Source organism: Doryrhamphus excisus, chromosome 11 (genome assembly GCF_030265055.1).
Source record: "Doryrhamphus excisus isolate RoL2022-K1 chromosome 11, RoL_Dexc_1.0, whole genome shotgun sequence".
Classification (NCBI taxonomy): Eukaryota; Metazoa; Chordata; class Actinopteri; order Syngnathiformes; family Syngnathidae; genus Doryrhamphus; species Doryrhamphus excisus.
Genome location: NC_080476.1, coordinates 13,692,045 through 13,706,911, shown reverse-complemented (window position 1 = coordinate 13,706,911; position 14,867 = coordinate 13,692,045). Strand labels below are relative to the sequence as shown.

Below are 14,867 nucleotides of genomic sequence, written 5' to 3'. Positions count from 1 at the left end.
TTCTAACATTATTAGAACCCTCTAGACATGAGCTAACACCCCTACAGTCATCTGTACACACATATTGCCCAATATAGTAAAACATTAAAAGTAAATAAGGCATTTAAGACAAAAAATAAGCTCCTGCTCATGTGCTTAGATAGACATTATATTTACATTTACAATTACATTGTATTTGTATATTTTTCAGGGAAATTGGATCATTTCCCTGCAGATCTCTCACGGCACAGCGGTCGAGAATCCCTGCCCCGGAGTCGAGTTTCATCTTACGGCTGCAAAAGTATTAGGGATTTTTGCCTGCATCACTCAAACCTGCAATAAAAGCCTGTTGTTCCGTTGGTCAAGTCTGGTGCTTGTGTGTCTCACCCAACGTCACTGAAGGAGCCAAGCAAAAGCGAAAAGACGTGTCAGCCGGAGAAGTCGTTACGAATCTTCTCGTGTGGCTCGAAACCGACGACTAAAAAAAGAAAGCTTCTTTATTTGTGCTGATAAGAACACGGCACACGAAGGAGGAGGCACACGAAAGGAGGTACTGCGAGGGGAAAAGCTCATTTGGAATCACAATGCGGAGCGCCGCACATGACATCAATGATTCAGCAGGACTGAAAAATGAAAATGGAGCCACTCTTGCGCCGGCGGTGCGCATGAGGAGTTTGTACGTCTGTTGGCGAAGGGGATGGCGTGGCGGCGGGATGAGAGAGTGTCACGGCGTGACAATGACGATAACGATAACGTTAGCCACGTGAGCATCAAGTGACTTTGCGGACTGGCGATGGGAGATGGAGGATGCACAAACCTGTGACCCAAGCATCATCATCATCATCATCATCATCGCCGTCGTCAATCGCTTAGGATGTCGTACTTGTGTTTCATTTGCTGACTCATTGCCTTATGTGTGTGTGTGTCTGTGTGTGTGTGTTGTTGTGCAAACGTGGTGGACATGTGTGGCTGCAAATACTTGGAAGCTATTTGACATAATGACTTGGAAGTGGAGTACATGCCAGGAAAATGATAGGACTCTGTGTTCCCCACAGGGCTGCAATCTATTTGTGGCAATGTGTGGGTGGAGGGGTGGCACCAATGTCTAATTTGTATAACGGTATGGACGCCGTGGGAGACAGAAAGTGAGCAAAAACAACATGAAAAGCAAAACAAAATATGTTTAGACATACAAAATGTTTTTTTTAAGTCTCCAAAAGCAGCCAATAAGATTTGTCCTTTTTGACAACACAATCTAGAAAGGTTGTAATTAGCTACACTGATCCCTCCTGCCGACCAATCCGGTGTGTACCCCGCCTCTGGCCCGAAGTCACCTGGGATAGGATGAATACGCATGTAAGGATGATCCCTCCTGCAACGTCTTCTTATTCCAAGAAGCAGATCTAGCCTGCTATGTACTGTACCGAGTTGGAATGTGTTTTTTGGGACCAAACCACAAGCCGTTTGTGTTGAATTCTTATTGATTTGGTTAAGGACCAACCGATTACTCAAATCGAAACAACGAGCTTCAGATTAACAAACTACAAAATAATGCCTACAAACCTGTTGCCGGGCAGAGTTCACAGGGCTCCAACCAGAGCGTCCCCTTAGGGAAAGTCAAAATGTCAGCCACGTCTAGTAGCCAGTTGGAAGGGCAAACATCGGGCTGATGGCGTGCCCTGCGACAGAGACGATAAAAACAGGAGGGAAACTATTAAAAAATAGCAAGAATTGTCAGAAATATTAATATCACAATATTGTTATTTATTTTAACTAATATATTGGAACAAATGAAAGTGACTGGCAACCAGTTTGGGGTGTCCAGCACACCAGTGACACTCATGACGACAAGTTGGATAAAAATACCTGAGAAAATGGCTAAAATGCTAATGTTATCATGCTAACACTGTCTATGTCAGTTGACACCTTTGAAAACATGAAAAAAGCAACATGCTAATGTTAGCATAATTCTGCCGTTTGATTCTCTTACTCTGCTGCATGCTGTCAATCACTGTGGCAACAAGCGTGCTATGAGATTACTCGTCTCTTTTTTTCCTCTCCTGCCTCAGGCTGACTTGGCGCTCTATGCCTCACGGCAGCCATGTGCGTCCTTTGCACAAAATGCCCCCCCCCCCCCCATGGATGGGGAATGGGGGGGTCCTATGTGCACCGCGTGTTCCTTCTTGCTCCTTGCCTTGACCCGCATGCAAATTGACCGTCCGTCAGTATATGGGCCACTGTGATGCTATTCGCTATATCATTCATCGTCAACAAATGATTAACTACTAATACGGTGGTGCCTTGGTTAAAGTCATTAATGCCTTAAACCAAAATGGACTCCAAAAAAAAAAGCTAATTTTCCCATAAAAAATAATTCCAGACACCCAGCAATGTTAACCCAAAGCACATTTTACATTTTATGGACAATAATTATAGTGTTACATGCAGAAAAATAATTACAAATAAATGTATGGATCACTCAAAATCATTTAAAATTAATATTACAAAAATAGTTGTATATTTACGGAATTTATTTATTGTAAATTTACAAATTATTTCTCAAAATCTTGTAATTTTACGACAATAAAGTGGTAAACTTAAAATTTTATATAATTAAAATAATAATATATTTTTTTAATTTCTTCTGAAATCTATAACTTTATCATAAAATTGCAACTTTTTTCTTGTAAATATGACCTTTAAGTGAAATGTTACAGAAGATCTTCCACCAGTAGTGGGCGCCAAATAAATTGCCCATTCATTTCCAATGGGAAAATGTCACGGAAAATTTAAAATGTAATAAAAGGAATAAATGTTGGAATTTTTGGAAAAATTCCTGACCTGAACTTGTTGACGTTGGATTGGTTTGGAATGTTTTGTCTGATTTTAAGCCTAGAATTGGTCTGAAAGGGACCGCCGAAGCATGTCAGTGACATGACAGTGACATGTCAGTGACCCCCCCCCCCCCCCCCCCCAATATGGAGGAGCACTCGTCACGCGGGACCTGGAAAAGGAGTGGATGTAATACTTGACCGCCCGCGTGACATTTAGTTCATTATTGTCTCCCCCACTGTCACCATTCTCCGTCTCCATTTCCCTCCTTATATACCCCCCCTCCCCCGTGCTGTCTCAGTGGGAGTGGGGGTGTAATTATGCAGTCAGACAGTGTTTACAGACGCAAAAGTGCCGTCACTTAGTCCATCTGTTAGCAGTAATTTCCCGCTTTAATTTATAGCTGGTCCTCCCGTTGGGAAAATGAGACGCGGAAAGCAGTGGGAGAAAAAGTATATGGATGTTATTTACGGAATACACTCCACTGCAACACACATCTTTATCGGCGTGTCTTATTGATGTTTTTTATAATAATTAGTTGAATCTGACTTTAACGATTGTGTCCTTTGTTGTACTCGGACATTTTTGGCCTGCAGAATGAAACCAGGAACCGACGTTGCGTCATGACTGTCATCTCATCAACACTTTGAGCCGCCACTTGGACCACCATTCACCGCTAATGCATCACAGGCCTGCAAATAAATGTTAAATTTCTGGTCTTTCTTTATCTTTAAGGCCCCTTTAAATCGTTTACCCTGGCGAGAACGGCGCCATCAATAACCTTCACAAACGCTACAATGCTTCTTATTGACATTTTGGAAAAGCGCACCGGCGGTGGGACACAATACCTTAATGAGCGGGCCAAAACACTTACGTCTAGAATGCTAACAGAACGAAGCCATTGAGCTTCCAGGCCGGAACGCCGGCCTTAACACAGCGTGAAAACACGCCATTGATATTTGAAAGGGGAAACCCTGCTGAGCATTTCACGCACAAAAATGAGCCTGTTTGTGACACACACGTGCTCAGTGAATCCATGATTAATGGATTATTAATTAATTTACCACTAACTTAGTGACGCAGGTTAAAAAGCGCAGTGTGACCTTGGGAATGGTCCAATCAGGTTAATCTGGAATACTTCACATAAAGCAGGTCATAATTCCAGAAAAAAAAAAGTTTAGTTTTTAGTTCGGGCAACTTATTTTGTGCATTAGGTCAACTACATTTTGCCAAAAAGTTGAGACAACTAAAAACGTTTTGATCCTCCCAACTAATCAAATAGTTCAGTCTACTTTGAAATGTGGGTGTGGCCAACTTGTACAAGAGTGACAGATGGTAAGAAACAGTCTGTCATATTGTTCTTACGCTAATGTTTTAAAAATATGTTTTAAAGACAAAACATTACATTTTTAATGCTAATGCTAATGCTAATGGTTACTTTCATTTGAACATGCATCAGATTACAATTGAGTGCATCCCATAATCAGTTCCCAGTTCCACATGTCCAAAAGGAGTAGGAAGAAGCAAAGCTTATTAAATCCTACCCCTCCATCTGGTACTTTTACAATCACTAACTGTTACATTTGTTCACTTCCTGCTTTCCATAATACAGTTTAAGTTTTTTTTTTATGTTTTCCAGATAAATTGTTCCAGACTATTTTTTTTACTTTAATCCAAATTTCTGTTTTGTAACAAAATAGTTGATTTAACATGGCATTTCTCGTTGTTATGATTTGTGCCAGATTTCAACCCCGACTACTGCATTCAAGAAGCTGATACGTTCTGTAAAAAATTCCAAGTTGACTCAACTTAAAAAAAATTGTAACCTTGCCGCCGCAAAATTTTGATTAAATCTAGCAAATTATTTCACGTAATTTCGACACAAAACTATGTTTTTCCAACTTAGGAGACCAAGTTCACGTGACTTATTGATTTGTTGTCTGAACTTCATTTTTTTAGGTCAAATAACCAAATATTTTGGTTATATCAACAATGTAAATCAAGTCATCTCAAATCAGGTTAACAAATTATTTCAATTAATTTCAATTTAATTGTGAGTTAAATTTACTTGAGCTAATTAGTTAGCGAGTTGAAATGACTTGAGTTCTATTGTTGATACAACAAAAATATTTGAGCTAATAAAGAAAGTTCCCAAAACAAACCAATAAGTCACATGAACTTGATCTTTTAAGTTGTGAGTTGAAATGACCTGAAATAATTTGCTAGATTTAATCCAAATTTTAAGGCAATTTTTTTTTAAGTTTAGTAAATTTTTTTACAGTGTGGGACAATATTTTAGGAAGGTAGAGAAGCCTGCAAGCCAAGCAGTTGTTTTGGCAGGTAACATTTTGCTGTTGAGCTCCAAGGATCCATGAAGGCTGACACTAACAGCATCTCGCCGACTCCATCAAAATACACACAATTAGCTTTCAGACGCAGACGTGACACTGATGGCCGTGTTGACCGTCAACGGTAATGAAGAGCTTTGATGAGTCGACGTGTAAGAGAGGTTGGTGCATCGCCAACAATTCCTTGGTGGAGCTTTTCGTGTGTCCGTTTGAGGAAGCGGTACGCAATTGAACGATGGCGGGAGAGACGCCGCCGCAATTACCCGATACCATTTTAGACATGAAACCTATCATTTTCATTCCTATTGTACTGCTTTTTCACTTCAGGGTGACGAGTATCGATGACGAGACAGGCGCCACCACACAGACGCATCCAAAGTTTCCCGTGGAAAAAGAAAGAAATCCGCTCCTTGCCTCCAAACGACTCCAAATCTCCCCTCAAAGATTCACTCGCTCAGCCCGCAGGTTTCAAGATTCCAGCTTCACTGACTCGTTCCACCAAGACTCGGGTTTTCCAGATGACGGCAGACGAAGACTCGCCTTTCACCGACTAACACGTGGCACCCTGCTGGGCTAGTTTCTATGACTCCGGCACCCGATTCATTCCGTGAGGCAGGGGTCTCAAACTCAATTTACTTGGGGGCCACTGGAGCTAGGGTCTGGGTGAGACTGGGCCGCATCAGGTTTTCCAAAAAAAACGAAAAAAACACATTTATGAAAAACAAAAAATTTAAAAAAACTTCGCTTTGGTTTTGATTTTCTACAAGAAAAGCTCTGATAAAACATTCCACTGTTCTCAAATATCTTAATTTTTATTTTTCTACACAAAATAAGATGAAAAATAAATAAACAAATCAAGAATAAAGAAAATCAATCAGTAATAAATAAATATAATAATAATAATAAAACGGCAAATAATAAAAACGTAAGAAACCACATATAGTTGGTGGGTAGACAAATGATTTTTTTCAGATTAAAATGAACAAAGCATTATTAGAGCCCTGTAGACATGACAAAACACGACTATAGTCACATTTATACTCTTTTTATTTACAACATATTGCGCAACTGCAGGGTCTTGAGACACATGCTAACTCGCAAACTAGAGAGCTAGCGACCTAAACGGTAGCCTTCAAGTCATTTCCTTTAAACTTAAATAGCCAAAAACTTACCACTTCCACACGGATAGGGAGGATAACTATTTAACCTTTAACATGAACATGAATCAAACGTAATAATTTTTTCTGGGTACATGATACCATACAGCATCCATATCAAACTTGCGCGGGCCGCACTAACATTAAACTTTCATATCAAGGCGGGGGCCTCAAACTAGTGTCCTGCGAGCCACATTTGGCCCGCGTGCTGCGTGTTTGAGACCCCTGCCAAATCAGCAGTACATTTATAAATATAAAGTCAAAATATCTGCACAGCGGTCGAGTGGTTAGCACGCAGACCTCACAGCTAGGAGACCAGGCTTCAATTCCACCCTCGGTTTACATGTTCTCCCCGTGCATGTGTGGGTTTTCTCCGGGTACTCCGGTTTCCTCCCACATTCCAAAAACATGCTAGGTTAATTAGCCACTCCAAATTGTCCATAGGTATGAATGTGAGTGTGAATGGTTGTTTGTCTGTATGTGCCCTGTGATTGGCTGGCCACCAGTCCAGGGTGTAGAAGACAGCTGGGATAGGCTCCAGCACCCCCTGCGACCCGAGTGAGGAAAAAGCGTTAGAAAATGAATGAATGAAATACGGAATCCTACTCCAATTCACTTATTATAGTGGTGTAATCTGTAACCAATTAACCACAATCCTCATGAATAAAGTGCTAAATATATAACAGTAGCATAAAAGCATATACGCTAGCGACGGATTGTGGCGTGTAACAAACCGGCACGTCATTCATCCACTTCTTGAAGGGTATTATTTCAAAGGTGAGGAAATGTCCCCCCCCACCTCCTCCCTGTTGCCTATTCACGGACCCAACAAAGCATTTCAGCCAGGCTCAACGGCTAGCGGCCCATTAGCGCGTGATAGCATTCATCCCATTCATCCACACTACATTGAACAGAGGCGGCGCGCTCGACTAAAGCCGAAGCAGCTGTCAGATTCATCGGGAACGGCTTGATGTTGCCAATAAGTTCTGCTCAGCACATTTTGTTTGTCCTTGTGAGTCGTTGTGTCGTCGTGTTTATCAATTCCGTGCGCGTGCGTCCCTTCTTTGGCGTACACGAATCGTACTGTATCAGCGGCACTTGAACATCTGTCACCGGGCCCCCGAAAAAGCTGGATTTAGAGATGAATACATCCATATACAGCAGTGTTATGGTCGCTGAAAGAGCTGTCAATCAAGGTCAAAATGACTTATAGTTGACTGACAGGCACCGAGAGGGTCAAACTCCGCAAACGCAGAAATGATACAAACGCCATAAAACAGACGAGGTAATGCCGCAAGCACATATATAATATATAATATTATAACGCAAAGGGATGCGAATCGATATGCTGATAATAACAAATATGTAAAATAGAAAAGGTGAGTCATTCAAGCCCCCCCGCCCCCGCTGAAGATGTGTTCACTGCTTATAAAAGAGTCCTTGTTGATGACTTCCAATTAAGGGTGTGATTTTCCACACGGCTGAGCTGACTTGCTTGGTCCCACAGCATACGGCACGCTAATGTTATAGGAGGCAGTGCAGGGGGGACTGGGGGGCTGGGGGGGTTGGGGTGGGGGGGGCTAAATCAGCACATATTGGCAGTCGTGGTGCAAAACACAAAGCTCCTCATAGATCAGCCACGTGTCCTCAAAAGACAATGAATGCAACACGAAATGGCTGCACCAACCACTTCCTTCCTCCAGGTAAAAGTACCCTTAATTGGTCATTAATACCTTTTGTTTAGTATTTATATGTATTCATGCATGTATAACAATATAAGTGTGTTTTGTATTAATTGTTTGTTCAAGAAAACCAAACCAAATCAGCAGTAAATTTAAGAATATAAAGTCAAAATATCTGCACATTGGTCGAGTGGTTAGCACGCACACCTCACAACTAAAAGACCAGGGTTCAATTCCACCCTCGGTTTGCATGTTCTACCCATGCATGCGCGGGTTTTCTCCGCGTACTCCGGTTTCCTCCCACATTCCAAAAACATGCTAGGTTAAATTAGCCACTCCAAATTGTCCATAGGTATGAATGTGAGTGTGAATGGTTGTTTGTCTATATGTGCCCTGGGATTGGCTGGCCACCAGTCCAAGGTGGAGAAGACAGCTGGGATAGGCTCCAGCACCCCCCGCGACCCTTGTGAGGAAAAGTGGTAAAAAATGAATGAATAAAGTCAAAATATTAGGAAAAAAGATTCAAATAAAATAATTTTACAAAAATAAATATGTAATATTAACAAGAAAAGTAACGCCGTGTTGGTAGCATAGTGGTCAAATATTAAATTAATAAAAATAAATTTTTAAATTCATAATATGAAAAACAAAAATGTATCATTTTTGGGAAATTAGACAGGGGAAATATTATTATTAAACTCATATTAATTAATATTAATTAATATTGATTATTAATAAATTAAATTAAATTAAATTAAATTAAATTAAATTAAATTAAATTAAATTAAATTAAATTAAATTAAATTAAATTAAATTAAATTAAATTAAATTAAATTAAATTAAATTAAATTAAATTAAATTAAATTAAATTAAATTAAATTAAATTAAATTCCAAATCGTATGGGGATAAAGTCAATATTGCGGGAATCAAATTTACCAGGATTATCTAAGAAGAAAATTGACATACTTATAAATAAAATCTAAAGATATGTATGTATACAAAAAATATTGTGACACTTGCTGGAAAAGGTTAGGTCAGCCTGTTCTAGAAGCGCCATTGCATCCTTTTAGGAAGGGGGGGGGGGCTTTACACAAAGTGTTTTCCAACCGTATTGGAACGTGAAAATATGGGTGAAGCAATAAGCACTTATAACTAAATTAGTCATGAAGCCATCACAACACCGACCCCCCCACCCCAGTTTAAACCATTCAGCTCTACCTCCCGGCGTCAATCCCTCGTTAGCATGCACACGTACAAACAATGCCCACCGACACATCTCCATATTCACACATAGCGCACCCCCGCAGCCCCCTCCCCCATTAGTTTTGCACCAGGGCAAGAATGCATTTCAGGTCTCCGCATTTATGCTCGTCTCCGTCATCTCCGGCACACGCTCGGCCTCATCCTCGTCCACGTGCGGGAAGGCGGACGGGCCTGCCCGATGGCTGCAGGCGCTGCGTAGCGTCTGTGTACATTAGCGGGCCGCTAAGAGCAGTTTAGAGACTCGTAATAAGAGCAGCGGGCGACTCCACAATAGAGCGATTGTGTTGGCGGCGTGTGTGCCGCGCGTTGGCCTAGCGTGCGTCTCTAAAGGCACTCATGCATTTCAAGGGCTTGACCCAGATCACGGAGAGACATAATAACAGATGACAGGTTGTCCTTTTGAAAGCCCTCCGTCCTAAAAGGCGGACTGGCCATTCCCTGCCTCCATGGCCGATATCCTGATGCGTGAAGGAGATACTCCCGCAAAACTTCCGCTTCCGAGTCACTTAGCGCTGGTCCCGATATTCATTAGAGTTCTCCCTGTGAGGAAGATATTCAACTCTCCGTAGAGAGACTTTTTATGGCTGCTCAAGTCTATTAAAAGCAACTATCTAAATGCCCCCCCCACACACACACAAATTAGCATCAACAGTAAACCTCGGATACATCGGACTCGGATATATCGGAAATTCGCTCACAACGGACAGATAAAAAAGAACCAATTTTTCTGTAATGCATTTCCAATAAAAATTCATTGCATATATCGGATTTTTTATAACGGATTTTGCCTATTTCGGACAAAATCTCCAGTCCCGTTCCAAAGCATTTCCATTAAATTTCCCTCGCATATATCGGATGGCCGCATCGTGGGGCTCCGATTCGCCGAATCGTGACAGGCCGCTATACGACGTCATTTGCAGCGTTGCCTGCGCGTCCAGGTACATTGGAAACATAGTCAAGGAAGTGCCTTTTTATAACGGATAAAATCCGATTTACGCATATACCGGATATAAATCCGATATATGCGTAAAACGGACATTTTCCGGTATACGTATATAACGGATTTCGCTTATATCGGACAAAACCAGTGGGAACAATTGAATCCGATATATCCGAGGTTTACTGTATTTGGAAACTTTTCATTTAAATCAGGGGTCTCAAACTCAATTTACCTGGGGGCCACCGGAGCTAGGTTCTGGGTGAAGCCGGGCCGCATCGGGTTTTTAAAAAAAACCCAAAACGCATTTATTAAAAACTGGAAAAATAAATAAATAAAAAAAACTATCTTCAATGCTTTTGCTTCTGCTATACCCTACACTTTTTCAGTACTTTGGTTCCGGTTTTCCACACCAAAATATCTGATAAAACATTCCACTGTTCTCAAATATCTTAATTTTTATTTTTCTACACACAAAATAAGATAAAAAAATAAATAAACAAATTAAGAATAAAGACAATAAATCAATCAATCAGTAATAAATAAGTAAAATAATAATAAAACAGCAAATAAGAAAAACCTAAGAAACCACATACAGTTGGTAGAGAAATTATTTTTTCCAGATTCAAATGTATAGTATTAACAGTTATTTAACCTTTAACATGAACATGAATGAAACTTAATAATTTGACCCAATTAGCAAGTTAGCATGGTACTCAGTTCCATCTGGGAGCAGCGTCGTAACTTTAACAACATGTTTGATGAGATGCTTTATCTTGACGTGTATTTTCCCGTTTTATTCCAAATCATTTCCTGCATTTATTTGTACCCAGCGTCATATAAGCCTTTAGCTTCATTGCTAATCCAAAGCAAAACAGGGCGGGGTAACAGGGTAGGGTAACAGTATGGGTGGGGGCAAAATCATGTTTAATTGTGTCCGGTGTGCACACGGCTTTAAGCTGTCATTTCAACATTAAACTTCAAAGTATCAAGGTGGGGGCCTCAAACTAGCGTCTCGCGGGCCGCAAGTTTGAGACCCCTGATTTTTGAAGTTAACAGCTCAATACTAGCTACTCCATTCCTGGCTTAAGAAGACCTCTCAGAAAAGAGTGCAGGTGGTTCAATATGGTCTTTGTACAGGTCTTGGAACTGTGGAACTTGGAACATTGACCTGAACTTGGCCAATCTAGCACCGATTGGCCAATCGTCATTGTCGCCGTTCCTTTTAATGGTTCTGTAGCGACTTCATGCAAAAGAGTCGCTGAGAGGCTTTCCTTTGTCTGACACGTCGCTCATAAAAAAATATGAAAAATAAGTTCAACCTTTTACTAAAGAAAAATAATGGTAATAATAATCAACTTATGGTACCGTTTACAAACTCATAATCAAAGTAATAATAGAGATTAAAGGAATTAGCGGTCAACAAAAAATACGCAGGTGAGCAGGTGCCGATATTAACGAACCATCACCGCCATTAACCATTTGACCTACTTCCCTTATCCACATGATCACAACAAACCTAAATAATATCATAAACAATAACACCACTATTCAAATTTAAACTATCATGCACCTACAAAATTAATCTAAATTCATTCATGGCTCCTAAAGGTTCCTTTCCATTACTCCCAACGACGTTCCCAGTACATTATATATACAATATTCACGTAGGCCCTCAGCTCTTACTTCAACACGGAGTTCTAAATATATCCTTTCACTCTACGTCAAATCAAACAGTGTTTTCGTAGCATGGGCTAGCCTCCCCGGATGATATATATTCATAATACATGGGACCGTGTCAGCACGCCATTAAATATTCACACAAACAGCTAATCCCAAAGACTTTAGCGGTACTCCAGCGCAAACAAAGATCATGTTTTATTTACGCCGTGTCATGTTGTGACACTGCACGCTGTTCCCCACAAATTCCACTGCTTGGGAGTTTTTCCAAGCTAATGGGGCTGAATGCATCCTGAGCGGTGTCATGTGAAGGACACGCCAAGAGGGCGGCACACGCTGGCCGGAGCGTGGCATGATATACCGTATTCCTTCCCGCTCGTTTAATCAGCAGCCATGGCGACCAGGACGGTTGAGTGGCGGCAACGGCGGGCCTGCAGGGCATCGGCCGCTTGGGATGGAGATGATATAATGAGTGGAATGATGAAAAGAAGAGCTGTAAAGTATCTATAATTGATATGCTTTGCCATCATGGTGACGGATGTTTCCTTCAGCCGCGTGCCCCCTTTAAGGAATCTACGTTGGTGTACGTTCTTACGGATTCCTTGCCGGTAGATGATAGCTAGTTGGAGTACTCATCTCCCTCCGTCATCTAGTCTCTTCTCACTGCTTTCTGAAGCATTTAACGTCGTCCGCCATACACTCCATACGTTAGAGCAGGGGTCTCAAACATGCGGCCCGCGGGCCAAATGTGGCCCGCAGGACACTAGTTTGAGGCCCCCGCCTTGATATGAAAGTTTAATGTTAGTGCGGCCCGCGCAAGTTTGATATGGATGCTGTATGGTATCATGTACCCAGAAAAAATTATTACGTTTGATTCATGTTCATGTTAAAGGTTAAATAACTGTTAATAGTTATCCTCCCTATCCGTGTGGAAGTGGTAAGTTTTTGGCTATTTAAGTTGAAAGGAAATAACTTGAAGGCTACCGTTTAGGTCGCTAGCTCTCTAGTTTGCGAGTTAGCATGTGTCTCAAGACCCTGCAGTTGCGCAATATGTTGTAAATAAAAAGAGTATAAATGTGACTATAGTCGTGTTTTGTCATGTCTACAGGGCTCTAATAATGCTTTGTTCATTTTAATCTGAAAAAATCATTTGTCTACCCACCAACTATATGTGGTTTCTTACGTTTTTATTATTTGCCGTTTTATTATTATTATTATATTTATTTAATACTGATTGATTGATTTTCTTTATTCTTGATTTGTTTATTTATTTTTCCATCTTATTTTGTGTAGAAAAATAAAAATTAAGATATTTGAGAACAGTGGAATGTTTTATCAGAGCTTTTATTGTAGAAAATTGGAACCAAAGCACTGAAAAAGTTTGTATATTTTTCTGTTTTTAATAAATGCGTTTGTTTTTTTTTTTTTTGGCTAGGTTAATTGGCGACTCCAAATTGTCCATAGGTATGAACGTGAGTGTAAATGGTTGTTTGTCTATATGTGCCCTGTGATTGGCTGGCCACCAGTCCCCCGTACCCCGCCTCTCGCCCGAAGACAGCTGGGATAGGCTCCAGCACCCCCTGCGACCTTTGTTTATTTATTTATCTATTTATTTATGTATTTATTTATTTATTTTGCGACCTTTGTTTAAAGTCTGTCCCGATCTCTTGATGGCAAAGGCAAAAGAGCTTTCTGTCTTTTAGGGTTATGGAGCCAAAAGTTCAAGTGGTAGACCCCAAAAAGGGTCACCCTTCCTGAGCTGGTCCATGATGCCATAGACTTAACGTAAAGACACGGGACGATCCTCGGCCCAAATGAAACTTGGTGCCGAGTGCGGTCCAACAACCATCAGACGCCAACTTCGAGAGAAGCGGTGGTCGCTGTACCAGACCGTCGTTTTACATTCCCACCCGGAGTCTCACAGTCGGTTTTTCCATGAATTTCTAAATGTGTTTTTAATCCAATTAAAAATGTGTTTTTTCTTGGAATAGAAGCTTCATGGTTCTTTCGGTGCTCCTGCTTTCAATAAAGTACAGCGATCAGGGTTTTTTATTTGAACTGGCTTGGCACACGGCATCCCACCTGCCAAATGAAAGTATAACATTCGGGGGGGGGGCTTGTTAAAGTGAATCACTGGCAGAGAAAGTGTCCTGCTGCTGTCACGGCAAAGAAGAAGAAGATCACGGCGGCATTAGCATCGCGGTGATGCCTGAAGATGGACGCCTGCTCCTTCCTGGGAAGGTAATGACAAAATCTCATCTCAACCACAAGCAATGAGATGATTAAAAAAAAAAAAAAAGCCAGCGAGAGGGGAAGGGGGGGTGAGGTTAATAGAATTGAGGGTAAAAAGGTGTATGGGAGCCTGTTTTTAAATTGTATGAGAGTTGGAAAAACCTTTTAAGCCGCTGAATCAATACACGCTTTTCTCCGAGAATCACTTAGTGATGGCTCTTTGGCGCTTTGACTGCAAAGGCCGACATGGCCGGGATAAAAACAAATGGAAAACAAGACCTTTCTGTCTTCCTGTGCGCATTTGATTCACTGTCTGCGTGCGGTCATGTTGGAGGTTTGTTATCAAAGTCCAACGCTGATGTTTCTCCACTGCAGGATTTCATTTCACTTGTCCATGACACGCTGATGGCAGTCGCGCGACATATCAATGCAATTTTCATGAAGGAAGAGATTGCAGAGGCAGCAAAACAACGACGCTTTGAGGAAGGGGAGGAAATACGTACGTACTCGCCGGCCACACAAGTGACGGATATCGAACCCAGGGGCGTCAAAAACTTAGCCGCATGCTAAAAAGATCACAGGATGCGGGGGGCCAACTCATGTACTCATGTACCATGTTGGATTCTCCTCTTAAACCATGCCAAAGTTTCACATAGTTTTTTCCAACGCCAGCGTCACAATGAACCAGACTTCCTTATATGGCCATGCCTGGGTACAAGCTGTTGGCTGTACCAGGTGAGTGGGATAAAAAATAAT

General features: G+C 41.2%; 1 protein-coding gene across 5 annotated transcripts in view; it reads right to left on the bottom strand.

The window, feature by feature from the left end:
* The window catches only part of flrt1a (fibronectin leucine rich transmembrane protein 1a), an 82,133-nt gene that overhangs the window by 62,567 nt on the left and 4,699 nt on the right, over window positions 1-14,867 (bottom strand). For 4 of the 5 annotated variants that reach the window (XM_058086309.1, XM_058086308.1, XM_058086310.1 and 1 more), the window contains one exon: window positions 1,543-1,658. The gene's annotated coding sequence lies outside the window, so the exon portion shown is untranslated. Of the gene's footprint in view, window positions 1-312; window positions 376-1,542; window positions 1,659-14,867 lie in introns of all 5 variants that reach the window. The other variant, XM_058086311.1, reaches the window with a different exon arrangement.